Source organism: Vulpes lagopus, chromosome 2 (genome assembly GCF_018345385.1).
Source record: "Vulpes lagopus strain Blue_001 chromosome 2, ASM1834538v1, whole genome shotgun sequence".
Taxonomy (NCBI): domain Eukaryota; kingdom Metazoa; phylum Chordata; class Mammalia; order Carnivora; family Canidae; genus Vulpes; species Vulpes lagopus.
This window is the reverse complement of record NC_054825.1, coordinates 38,723,377-38,735,827: the sequence shown is the minus strand read 5'-3', so window position 1 is coordinate 38,735,827 and position 12,451 is coordinate 38,723,377. Positions and strand designations below refer to the sequence as shown.

Sequence of the window (12,451 nt, the reverse complement as noted above, 5' to 3'; positions counted from 1 at the left end):
CAGATTGCATTTCATTCTATTTTAACAACCTTGTGGCAGCCTCATGGGCAAGCAGTCACCATGTCACCCGAAACACCCAAGCCAAGGCTGGCTCCTCTTCTCCAGGGTCTGAGAGGTAGGCCCTGGGTCTCTTGCTTCTGAGCATGAGTGGCTCTATGGCTGTTGGAGCAAAGGGCATAGCATCTCTCCTACGGTTCAGAAGGCATGGAGGAGGGCAGCAGGACCTCGCTGTGCTCATGGAGGTCGCCAAGCCTGACCGAGGCCTGCAGGGAATGTTTTCTCAGCTTTAAGTCTCGAGCCGATGAACCAGGCCTGGAGTTTCACCTGCCACCCCTGCCGCACTCTGAAGGGAAGGCTCCAGCCTCGACTCAGACAGTCCCATCTGCACCGTGAAGATGGGGCCGCAGGTGACCCTTGTTGGCCGAGGGATGAAAGGCAGGGGCTGCAGCTCTGGGTTGGGATTGGGCTGTAGACATGCTGTGTGGGGCTTTTTCTTTCCTTGTGTTCTTCCCTGTTTGTGAAATCTATTCCCACGAATGTTTTAGGCGCTGTCCTTCTCAGAAGGTTGAAAGCTAAGCCGGCTCTGTAGGAAGGAGCTCCAGTGTTCAGCCAAGTCCAGGGTAGGGGAAATCATTTGCCCTGCCCCCATCCGGTGGCCTTGAGTTGGCCCTTTGCCCACCTTTACTGATGGGAAGCTCACCAGTAAACCAGCAGACTAGCTAGTTTGATAGCCCGGAGCAGGGCTTTGGAGGCTGATTCTCACACCACAACATCTTAAATACCCACAGCCTTTTCATGCAGACACGCAGACATAGGAATCCTTCCCCATGCCTTAGCCTGCAGATTCTATCTGTTATAGGACAGAGAAAAGCAGAAGGAAAGGAAAACTGGTGTTGAATTTACTAAGAAAATTAAGTTCCAAGGGATTCCTGAAGTTGGTTCTCATTCTTTCCACTTAATCTACACCTTTATTTTGCTTACAGTTTAAAACTTCTATTTTAATACAATTTTATACTTAACAAAGAATGACACAAAAAGCATACAAAGAATTTCTGTATATCCAAATTTTTCGGATGTTAGTATCTTATGTAACATGAATGCAATGATCAAAATCAGGAGATTAACTTGATGTGACACTAATCTAATCCATAGGCCTTGGGCAGATTTCATCAGTTGTCTCACAAAGGTCTCTTTCCTGGTCCAGGTTCCAAACCAGCTTCATACATTGGACTCAGATGTCATATCTTCTCAGTCTTATTTAATCTGTAATAGTCTTACCTATACCCTTTTGGCAAATTTAATTCTAGAGAAGGAGAGCATATCCATTAGAGAAGTACTGAGTGTCCGCTTGCCCTGTGCTGTGCCCTGCTAGGGATGAGGGGACACCACATGGAAAAGGAGAGACACCATTCCTGCCACCTGAAGGTTCTCAATCCAGTGTTGAACACAGACAAGAAAACCAGCAGTTTCCATGCAGGATGCCAACTACTATAAGAAGGAATGAAGGGGACATGCAGGTTGAGAGGGAAGACACTTAAATAAACCAAATCGGAAAGATGTGGGAGAGGATTTCTGGAAAGGATGATGGTGGAGTTGAGGCCTATGAGATGAGTAGGAGTTACTCAAGCTGGGAGAACAATGTCATGCTGTGAGATCATACAGGCAGTGGCAATGGCGTTGGTGAAATTCTGATGGCAGAAGACATCTGCCCTGAGCACTGAGCCAAAATGCATTCTGGAGTCTACACAGGATGCATGAAATGGGGCGAGGTGTGCATGAGGCTGGAGAGGCAGAGAGTGGTCAAATGCACAAAGGCTTGGAAGTTGCATTAAGGGCTTAATTTTGACCACAGGGTCATGGCAGATGTTGAAAGATGTTTTGTATAGGAATGTGGTAGTCATATTTGTTTTTAAAAAGACTACCAGAGCATTTCAAGAGTGTTTTTATGCTAAAGTGCTTGGGTAACTTGTGTAAAGTTAGAGTGTGAAACTGAGGCTCTCCTGATCTCCAGTCCAGGACTATTGACTTCATTGTATTCCTCCTATTTTCAGTCTAGAAAGCTACTGGGTATGAAACACACATATAAGTGCTTCTGAGAAGCAGGCTACATGTCCTGGCCTCTGCCCCTGGGGAGCCCACAGCCAGGGTTGCCCCAGCAGTGAACAGACACTGCAATAAGTATGATATGAGAGGGGCCCAAGGCTGGACAGTGATTTCTATTGTGATCCTATTCAGCTGGGAGAGCAGGAGAGGCTAGACACATTTGATCCTGTCGCTATGGGGTTAGGAGGGGACCACAGATAAGGGGTGCTATCCCAAACTGCAAGGTGGTTTGCTGAAAGGAGCAGAAGGCCAGGCCAGAATGGGCAACCGGCTAGGATATCAGGAGTTGGGAAAATGCCAGGAAGAGGTGGAAGAGAATCCTTTCCTTTCCTCTGACCTGTCAGAAAAGGGGTGGGAAGAAAACGGGAACTAGTCAGCATAGAGCTCTTTTTACCTGGAAGCCATCATGGTAGTTTCTGTTCTGCCATTCACTGCTGAGGAAGGTAGGGCTCTATGAGGTTAATGACCCGTGCAAGGTCACACAGATAGTAAGTGTTGAGTCAGGACTTTTTTTTTTTTTTTTAAAGATTTATTTATTCATTCAGAGAGAGCGAGAGACAGGCAGAGACACAGGCAGAGGGAGAAGCAGGCCCCATGCAGGAAGCCTGATGCGGGACTCAATCCCGGGTCTCCAGGATCACACCCCAGGCTGCAGGTGGCGCTAAACTGCTGTGCCACCGGGGCTGCCCTTGAGTCAGGACTTTGACAAAACCCTGACCTCATAGCTCTTTTTTCTGCTCTATGCTTCCTGGTATCAAGTGGAAATTCAGGTCCAGTCTAAGGAATTGTCAAAGCTGTCTAGGTATGGGCAGTGGGAGATGCCTGGATGGAGGGGAAAAAAGAGAAAGTTTATGGTTGCCGTCCCGAAGTAGTCACTAGTACCATGTAAAGCCCTGGCCACCATCAGGAAGATCCTACCTGAAGAGGGAAAGATTTAGATAAAACCTAATTCCAGGGAATGGGTTTGAGGCACAGCAGGGAGGGTGGTCACACAGCACTGGACTGGAAACAGGCTGACCTCCAGCAAGCAGAACTCTGCAAAAGCAGTTCTAAGCCAGGCTAGCCCAGGCTGGTGTGAGACTCAGTCCTGGTGCTCCTTCCTTATCCTAGATTCAGGATCTGTTCTTGATCCACTGCAAGCCTAGGGTTGGGTAAAAGCTGATCTAGAAGCAGCAATGCACCGGCTCTGGCCCCAGCTCCAGGAGGTTTTGTTGATGTTTAAGGAAGCTGTCTTTTCCCTTTTGACCCATATTCACCCCAGTTTGCAGGCCTGTTCCGTTCTAACAGGCAAGGCTGGAAGCACTTAAGAAGAAGAAGTCTCAGCTGGACTCTTCCTCTCTGTCCAGTGCCGGGAGAGAGGGAACTCTGCTACCCCCCAGCAGTCACTCAGCCTCTGGAGGCTCAGCTGGAGAGGGAAGTGTAAGCTAGGGGTGGAGGGAGGAAGATGGGAGGGTACAATTTGGCTTGACTCAGTTTTGTAGGGGGCACTATAAAAAAGGGAGGAAATAGGAGAGGACTGTGAGAAATGGGCAGAGAATGACTTGCCTGCCCCAGTTTCTCATCTGCCAAGATGATAACTGAAGAGTTGGCTGCTATCAGGTAGCATTAACTCATATTCAGGGTTGACAAGGGACATTATCCTGGCTGGGTGCAGGGTTTCTCCAGCCATCAGGAAATCCTGCGACTCCAGCTCCAAGGAACTTTTAGACCGTGTAGAAAGAACACAGACAAGCAGATACACTTGAAATGTATTTATGGACCAACTTGGTTCACACACAAATGGCTGGGCAGCACCTAAAAAAAATAAGGCAGGGGTCTCCCATGGCAGAATCTGGGGGTTGAAGTGAGCAATGTGAATATTTTTTTTGTGTGTGCTACAGTTTGCTTTCTGTCTTGGGAAAAGAACCTCAAGCTTCTTCGATCCCTTTCTATCATGAATTGTTGGCAGCTCTGGGAGATATTTTCCCTATTAAGCAAACCAACAGCTGCTGGTTTTGGCTACAGTTTGCTTTGCTCAGTTCTTGGGCGGAAAGAAGATGCTCAGCTGTCCTCAAGAGCTATCAGTGGAAATCAGAATAAAAAACACAGAACAGATGGGCCTAGAGAATGGAAACCCTGAAGAGTGCTGTGGGTTTCCATCCACGGTAGAAAGCTGCAAATACCCAACAGTTATAGGGTTCTCCTCCTGCCTAGGCCTGGCCTCATGTGCTCAACTCCATACTGCAGGGATGCATGGTGTTCTCAGAACTCCTCCCATCTGACATTTCAGGATAGCGGACATAGGGAGAGTGGCAGATTTCTCTGAGGGGACAGTGAGCAAGGCACTGGGTAATTTCCTGGATCAAAATCTATCACCCATCACATCACTAATTTTACCATAAGTAAATTTACCATAAGTCAATTTCCTTTGGGTATCAATTTCTCCACCTCTGGGTTCTGATAGGAACCAACCAAAACAGCAGTTAACATCTGTATTATTATTTTCTATGTGCCAGGCATTGGTGTCCAAATTGGCAAGTCATACTTAATCCTTGCCTTATTCTCATGCTGTACTCATTTTACTGATTAGAACATTGCAGCTCAGAAAAGCCAAATAATTTACTCCAAGTCAGAGTTAGTATTGGCATTCCTGGGGTGGAATAATCCACCCACCAAAAAGACCCAAATACATACCAAGGTAGATACTGGGGAAGATTGATACCATTCATTTAATACATATAAATAGAAGCATAATAGCATACACACACACACACACACACACACACACAGAAAATCTTACTCAGCCAAAATCTATGTCCACCTACTCCATAGTCAAGGAAATGAACACAAAGATGGCCACACAATGAAGGATCCCCAAACATTGAGGGTAAAATCTGTAGCATTGGAGGATTGTCAAATTACATCAAAATTACAAATTGCATGAAGAGGATGGAAGCAAAGTTTAGAGCATCAGGAAATTCTTTAGAATCAGTATAATTAATGTTAACATGTGAAATAATGTTGCAGAAATGCATGAGAGTACTTTATATATAAATTAAAAATTTTCGAGATATGGAGAAAAAATAAGAACAATGAAATTAAAATGTGTGTTAAAGAGCAGAATCAACATAGCTGAAATTTGAATTTGTAAGCTGGAGGATGGCAACAAAGCATTCTTCCAAAATGTAGCCCCCAAAGACAAAGAAACAGAACCTATTAATGGAACATTAAGACATAGTAGGTTTATAAGAGAGTTCCAAATCCTATCTAATTGAAGTTGCAAAAGGAAAGAAAAGAAAAACAAAACAGAGGCTTGAAGGGAGGAAATAATTGAAAGAAGACAAAATTTTCAGAAAGGAAGACATGAGTCCTCATATTGAAACAACACAGTGAGTGTTAGGTAGGACAAAGGTAGCAGGTATGACATATGCATGCACTGTGGTGACATTTCAGAAAACCCACCATGAATAAAGCGTCCCAGAGGCCAACAAAGCTAAATAAGAGAGAAGATAGTTTCTGTATAAAGAAATGAACATCAGATCAGAATCCAATTTCTCAAAAGCAGGAGAGGATTTCTAAAAGCAATGGATCAATATTTTCAACGTTGTTGGTATGTGATTCTTAAAAAATTTATTTATTTTTTTTGGTATGTGATTTTTTTTAATAATAAATTTATTTTTTATTGGTGTTCAATTTGCCAACATACAGAATAACACCCAGTGCTCATCCCGTCAAGTGCCCCCCTCAGTGCCCATCACCCATTCCCCTCCAACACCCGCCCTCCTCCCCTTCCACCACCCCTAGTTCGTTTCCCAGAGTTAAGTCTCTCATGTTCTGTGTGATTTTTAATGAGAATTCTATTCTAAGGAAAAAATTAAATACAAAGGTGAAAATAGTTTTTTCTAAAGCTCTTTAAGGACTCAGAATGTTTATCAAACAGAAGCTCTATCAAACTTCTGGAGAACCTATTCTAGGAAAATAAATAAAAATATTGATAATCTGAGGAGGACTTGAGATAATCTAAGGAGGACTTGAGAGTAGCACTTAGTCAAAGAAGTACAGGAGTATTAAATATTATGTTACATTAACACTCATTTTTGAAGTAATTAATGATAACTCAAATCCATTATTCCTTTTTTTTTTTTTTTTTGCCAACAAATCCATTGTTCCTACATGACCTCAGAACAGTTCAGATCATGGGAGAAAAGAAAAGCTTTCTATGTTAGAAATTTTCACAACAATGGCATTTTCCACAGGTTTTTGAACAAGAGCACTCACATTTTCACTTTGCACTTGATGCCACCTCTGTCACCCACACAGGAGGCAAGACTTCTTTTGCTAAGGAAACTGAGCCAAGGAGGCTGAATACTTGGAGACATTAGACACATTAGAAAATTGGGTGACAAAAGGAGAATAAAGTGAGATGCTAACAACTGATCTAGAAATATCCTCAGGCTCCCATTGCCATGGTGGGAGATTGTAGGGTCTTTCCCTGGAACAACTGAACCACTCAGGGAAGAAGATTCTACACATCTTGACATGTGAAGGTCACTAATGTCATTGTCGATGGGCCATCCCACCAGCCAGCGGTGTAACTCTCCAATCGAATAAGCTCTTCCCTGTGTGTTGTCATCAGCTCCAAAGGAGACCCAATATTCAGGGCTTAATGCCTTTGCTCCCATTTTCCCTCCCGCCTCTTGATTTGGGGATTGTATTCATTTGCATTTCATATAATAATTAATATATGTTGTGTCTCAAGTCCTGTTTTCTTTACAATATATAGTTCTTCACAACATACAGTTCTTCACTGTCATTGGCTTATGAATATTTTCCCATGTCTATCTCCCCACTAGGCTGCAAGCTCCCTGAGGACAGACGGAAGCCACCCCTGATTGTTAGGTCTGCCGAGTCTCCTGCTATGCTTTCCCCAGGATGTCTCTCAGTAAATTGACTTTGGTGAACAATGTGAAAATACTTTATAGACTGTATATTGATGTGAACAAAAGGACAGCTTCTAATTACAAAATGGGGAGAAAGCAAATTCCAAGGAGGCCTGCGATTCCTCGGTGCTGATTCCAAGAGAGATGAATGACAGATATGCTACCTGGGTCCCCATACTCTCACCAGCGTCCTGGAAAACCTGAAGAGTCAGACAGGGTGGGTGACAGCATGGTTTCTTAGCTGGAGGAGAGCAGAAGCAAATGCAGAAACAGTTTTTTCTTTCCCACCCCCCCTCCCTCCCACCACCCAAGGACAAATGGAACCCATGATGTTTGGCTTGATTTTGAGGTTCATATTCTCCCTACATTTCTGGACCTTTCCTGTATCTCTTGTATTAGCCCTGAGAACAAATGTCTTGATCACAATCTTCACCAGGTTCTCTCAAGGAAAGGACCAGGTTGCAGGAACCAGACTTAAAATGGGTTCCTTATTCAAGAGAGTGTATGTGAACAAGCATGAGTGAGAGAGAGAGCAGGAGCAGAGGGACAGAGGGAGAGGGAGAAACAGGACCCCGCTGAGCAGAGAGTCTGACATGGGGCTGGATCCCAAGACCCTCGGATCATGACCTGAGCCAAAGGCAGGAGCTTAACAGAGCCATGCAGGCACTTTTATTTTTTTTTATTCTGTTACCTGCTAGAAACTTTCACATATATTATCAATGTCGTTCCTGACAGACTCCACATGAGATTTTTTAAATTTTATCTTGACTAAGTTTATGCAAAGCTCAGCTTGTGGGAGGCAAGAAATACACATACAGAAATGAATAAGAAGCTTAGCACACTAGAATTCTGTATCCAGCTCCATCTGACCATTCCGGGCTACCAAAGAGATTGCCTAAATTCCTTCTTTGTGAGAAGAAATGATATCCAGGCACATAATCAAACTCTTTTGGGGGGTCCTTACTGAATAGAGCAAAGCCTGAGCCTTGATTTAAGAATAATGAGAACTTTAACAAGTCTAGAAGGAAGTGGACTATAAAGCAATTCAGTTTTTCAGAAAGTCACTACACTGAGTTTCTTCTGAACAAATTACTAAATTAATATAAGTTTGAGAGAAAGAAATTAATATTTAACTTAAGGTTACAGAATTTTATGTATGTATGTATTTATTTATTTATTTTAGAGAGAGCACGTGGACATGTGTAAAGGGGTGGAGGGAGAGGGAGAATCCTAAGCAAGCTCTCTGCTCTGCGTGGAGCCCGAAACGGGGTTCCATCTTACAACCCTGAGATCATGACCTGAGGCTAAATCAAGATTCGGACACTCAAACAACTGAGCCAGCCACTTGGGTGCTCCCAGAAATGAACTTTTGTATACCTTGCTCGTTTGCACTGATTTCTTTTATCCAATCTAATGGGTTGCATTTTTTAAAATTTAAAATGCCCTTATTCATTTATATGGTAAATGACACTGAATAACAATGACATGCGAGGTATAGTCTGTTGAGCTTAGCTAAGAAATTTGTATCTTTTTTCCACGTGTATTGAAATGTAGGAAAAGCCAATTTAATGGACATCATTAACTGATTTCATGTATATTCCAAAGCTTGGAAAGTGATTAAGTTATAAATAGATGAGCAGCAATGTGGGTATGTGATAGACAGGTGAAATTCAGGTGCTTTACAGAGTTTAACACAGAGGATGTATTTCCACTGATTTATGCTGACAAATTGCTCTCTGTCAATCTTTTTATTTTTTTTAATTTTTATTTAGTTATGATAGTCACACAGAGAGAGAGAGAGAGGCAGAGGCATAGGCAGAGGGAGAAGCAGGCTCCATGCACCGGGAGCCTGACGTGGGATTCGATCCTGTATCTCCAGGATCGCGCCCTGGGCCAAAGGCAGGCGCTAAACCGCTGCACCACCCAGGGATCCCTCTGTCAATCTTTAAAATAACCAATTTCAAATCTTCCTGCTCCTGGAGAAGAGTGATACCTCTTAAAAAAATCTCCAACTTAGAGTTTTTCTAGCTGTTTAAGTTGCTGATTGTTTTTTCAAGTTTCAATTGCTTTCAGGTCTTTGATTCTTGATTTTTCCATCTGTCTCAGGGTCTCCAGATGTGATCAGAGACATACTATTTCGTGGTGTGCTCTGTGGAGCAGGGTAAGTGCCAAATCTTGGTTCTTGTCATTTCTTGCTTCCTACTTTAGAATTTTCTTAGCCTCATATTTCCTTTGATTTTTAAGAGCTGCTTTTGATAATGGCTTCTCATTTCCTGGTTGTGATTTCTAATTCAGCAGTTGTGTCTCCTCAGAGAGCTTGGAATGGGTAATTGGTTTATTCCTTAAGCTGAGAGTCTATCAACTACTGCACATTTAGGTTTTTTGTCGAATACTTCACTTTTAACTGCTTAGTAAGCTATCGTTTTTGCTGGAAATAGCCTATCCAAAGAATGGCTGCCAGGATAGGCCTGGCCTAATGCCAAAGGTTGTACCCATTATTAACATCAAACCTGAGAGCATGCGTGGCAGTTAAAATGTGCTCCCCATCTGGGCACCAAGGAAAACATGTAGGATCAGAGGCTGCTAGTTTAGAAATAGGTTTGTATTTTTTAACATTCCATGATTGCATTTGTCTGCCAGGGTTTTAAACCCAGCTAGCCTTAATATATGGCCATGAGGACTAAATAAGTTAGACATTAGAGCACCAGCTCCACAGTCAAACACAGGATCACATTTCAAGTTGAAAATCGTTTTGTTGGCAGACATAGAATCATAAATAGCATAAAACTCAGTAGAACTAGAATTCTAAATTTCACCATAAATGAGTCTATGTTTTGGTAATCGAATAAATTCTAGCCCTTTCTTCATCGGCTGCAAGGTAATGCAATATTTGTTCTCTGTAGTAGAAAGTTCCTTGCTTGTCAAATCCATTCTAACTATTACAACACAGCAGTGCTTTTCATTCCTTAGTGTCCTAACGTCTCAATCCGAGAGAAACTGACTGTGGGGCCTTGGAACATCGCCACCACTGAATCCGTACCCTCATCTGCCAGGAAGGGCATGAATGCTTCCATCTTCTCCTGGGAAAGCTATGTTCCTTTCCAATGCCCCTTAATGTCATAAATCATTCCACTGCTGCTGAGTCTGGTATCTAACAGGGAAGAGATCAGTATATGGGTTCCTTCAGTGCTGTGAACACACCGTGGCCTTTCCTACTATTCCCTAGGCTAAAATGTTCATCCTGGCTCTTTATGTAAATACTTCTTTGCTAACCTTCAAAGATTTTTTTCTTTTCTTTTCTTCTTTTATTCATGACAGACACAGAGAGGGAGAGAGAGGCAGAGACACAGGAAGAGGGAGAAGCAGGCTCCATGCAGGGAGCCCGACGTGGGACTTGATCCCAGGTCTCCAGGATCACACCCTAGGCTGAAGGCAGTGCTAAACCGCTGAGCCATCCAGGCTGCCCTAGCCTTCAAGTTTTAGTGGAAATACAATCCTTTTCAAATCAGGCCTCTCCCAGATAATGTCTACCTCTGTGCCTTTTCGGTCATTACTTCCTTGCTCGTCATTATCTTGCTTAGTTATGTGTTTGTCCATCGTCCGTCTTCCCCAGCAAAATGCAGGCTCTGTCAGGGAAGGAATCTTGCTGGTCTTACTCATTACTGATGCCCAGCCCGTCGAGAGCCTGGCACATCTTAAGTGTCAATATATATTTGTAAAATGCATTCATTTTTTCCCTTCCAACACGCTCAAGAAATAGCTATTGAATGAAGAATAAATAAGTGGACGGATGGAGAAATGCATACTTCCATTGTTAATCTTGCTGCAAATGCCCTCTGAGCATGTGTAGCAGCCCCTGGGTAGCAGATCACCTTTTCCAGATCTTTCCTCTTGGTCCTGTTCATGTGGCAGCATTGTTTCAAAACAGATTTCCTTTGAAAACTGCTAGGACAAGGATCAATCCTTTGTAAGTGGCCAGGACATTATGACTGTGGAACCCTGAAATATCTCTAAGTTTGATTTTTTTTTTTTTTACTGGAAAAGAAGATGAGGGGCCCTGAATCAGAGAGAAGGTTTTGATTTTCCTTGTCTGTGGTTTAGACTTAAACTAAAGAATGTTCTCCTGGCTTTCCTGAGCCCCTTCTTTCCACTGTTGGGCACCTGGCCCTGCCCATGGAAGGAGCCATCTGGGCGTATCAGGGAAGGTCAATATTCATAATCCTGTGGCCAGGTGCTCTGTACAATTAAGAAACATGGCTTCTCCATGGGAACCCTCTGTTCTCCAAGGGTCGGAGTCCTGGTTTGTGTCCTGAGGCTGCTTCACACATTCATGCTTTTAGCTCCTTCAGTGTAACTCTTTGCTGGTTAAAAACTTGGCACATTCAATATCTCCATTTGAGTAATTCATTTGTTTTGAATTTGAAACCATCTGAAAAATACAACATGGTGTTAAAATGTGTGTGTGTGTGTGTGTGTCTGTGTGAGTATTTGAAAGAGCATATGGGAAAATCCCTTTTCCTTAGCTATTTATAACCCTTCTTAGGCATTAAAAGCAAAATGGCCATAACTCTCACCCACCCAAAAATGTGCTGAGTACAGCATTTTCTTATTTTATGCACCTCTTTGCTCTTAAGTGCTCACTGTTTGGATTTCTAATCTGATAACTTCATTTAAAAATCAAGTTTTACTGGAATTTCATACTTGTCAGAGCTTTTTCTTTGTCCGGGTGCTTCACCTCTGCGGCTGCTCCTCCCCCTCAATACAGACAAGGGTGATGCTGGCTGCCTGCAGCACTGCAAGCTCCTGTCAGGGAAGCTGGTTGTCATGTGACAAGGGCCACCCATATATAGTTCTCCAGAAGACCCTAACACCACCGAAGAAATGGGCCATTCAGTCTTCTACCTTCTGGTACCTGGTTGTCCCTCTCACTTCATCCCCTGCCACTTGGCAGAATGTGGTATCCAGAAAGTGCTCTATAAATACTTGTCGAATGAATGTTCCCATCTCTAACTTCTGCTCTTTCTGCAACCCAAGTCCTTAAGATTTTCCAGTTATATCATGGTCTGTCATGGGTATGAGTCTTTTTTTTTTCTAAAGATTTGATTTATTTTGAAAGAGAGGGGGGCGGGGGGCAAAGGCAGAGAGAGAAAGAATCTCAAGCAGACCCCATGCTAAGCCCTGCTATCACAGCCTGAGCAGAAATCAAGAGTCAGTTGCTCAACCAACTAAAGGTATGAATCTTTGAATAATTGCTTTGGTCTTCCCAGTTTGCTTTAAGAATGCATATTTTCTAGTTTCATGATGGTGAGTTAGGTCCATATGTTTAACTTTGAAATGAAGAAATTTTAAAAAGTCTGCAAAGGTATTGGAGGAATGAAAATGATGCTGTAAATAGTCCTGAGATACAGGAAGTTTGGAGTGATAGGAAG

The 12,451-nt window shown here is 43.0% G+C and overlaps 1 pseudogene; it reads right to left on the bottom strand.

The window, feature by feature from the left end:
* Positions 1-286: 286 nt before the first annotated feature.
* LOC121476990 lies at positions 287-10,619 on the bottom strand (annotated as a pseudogene).
* Positions 10,620-12,451: the final 1,832 nt, after the last annotated feature.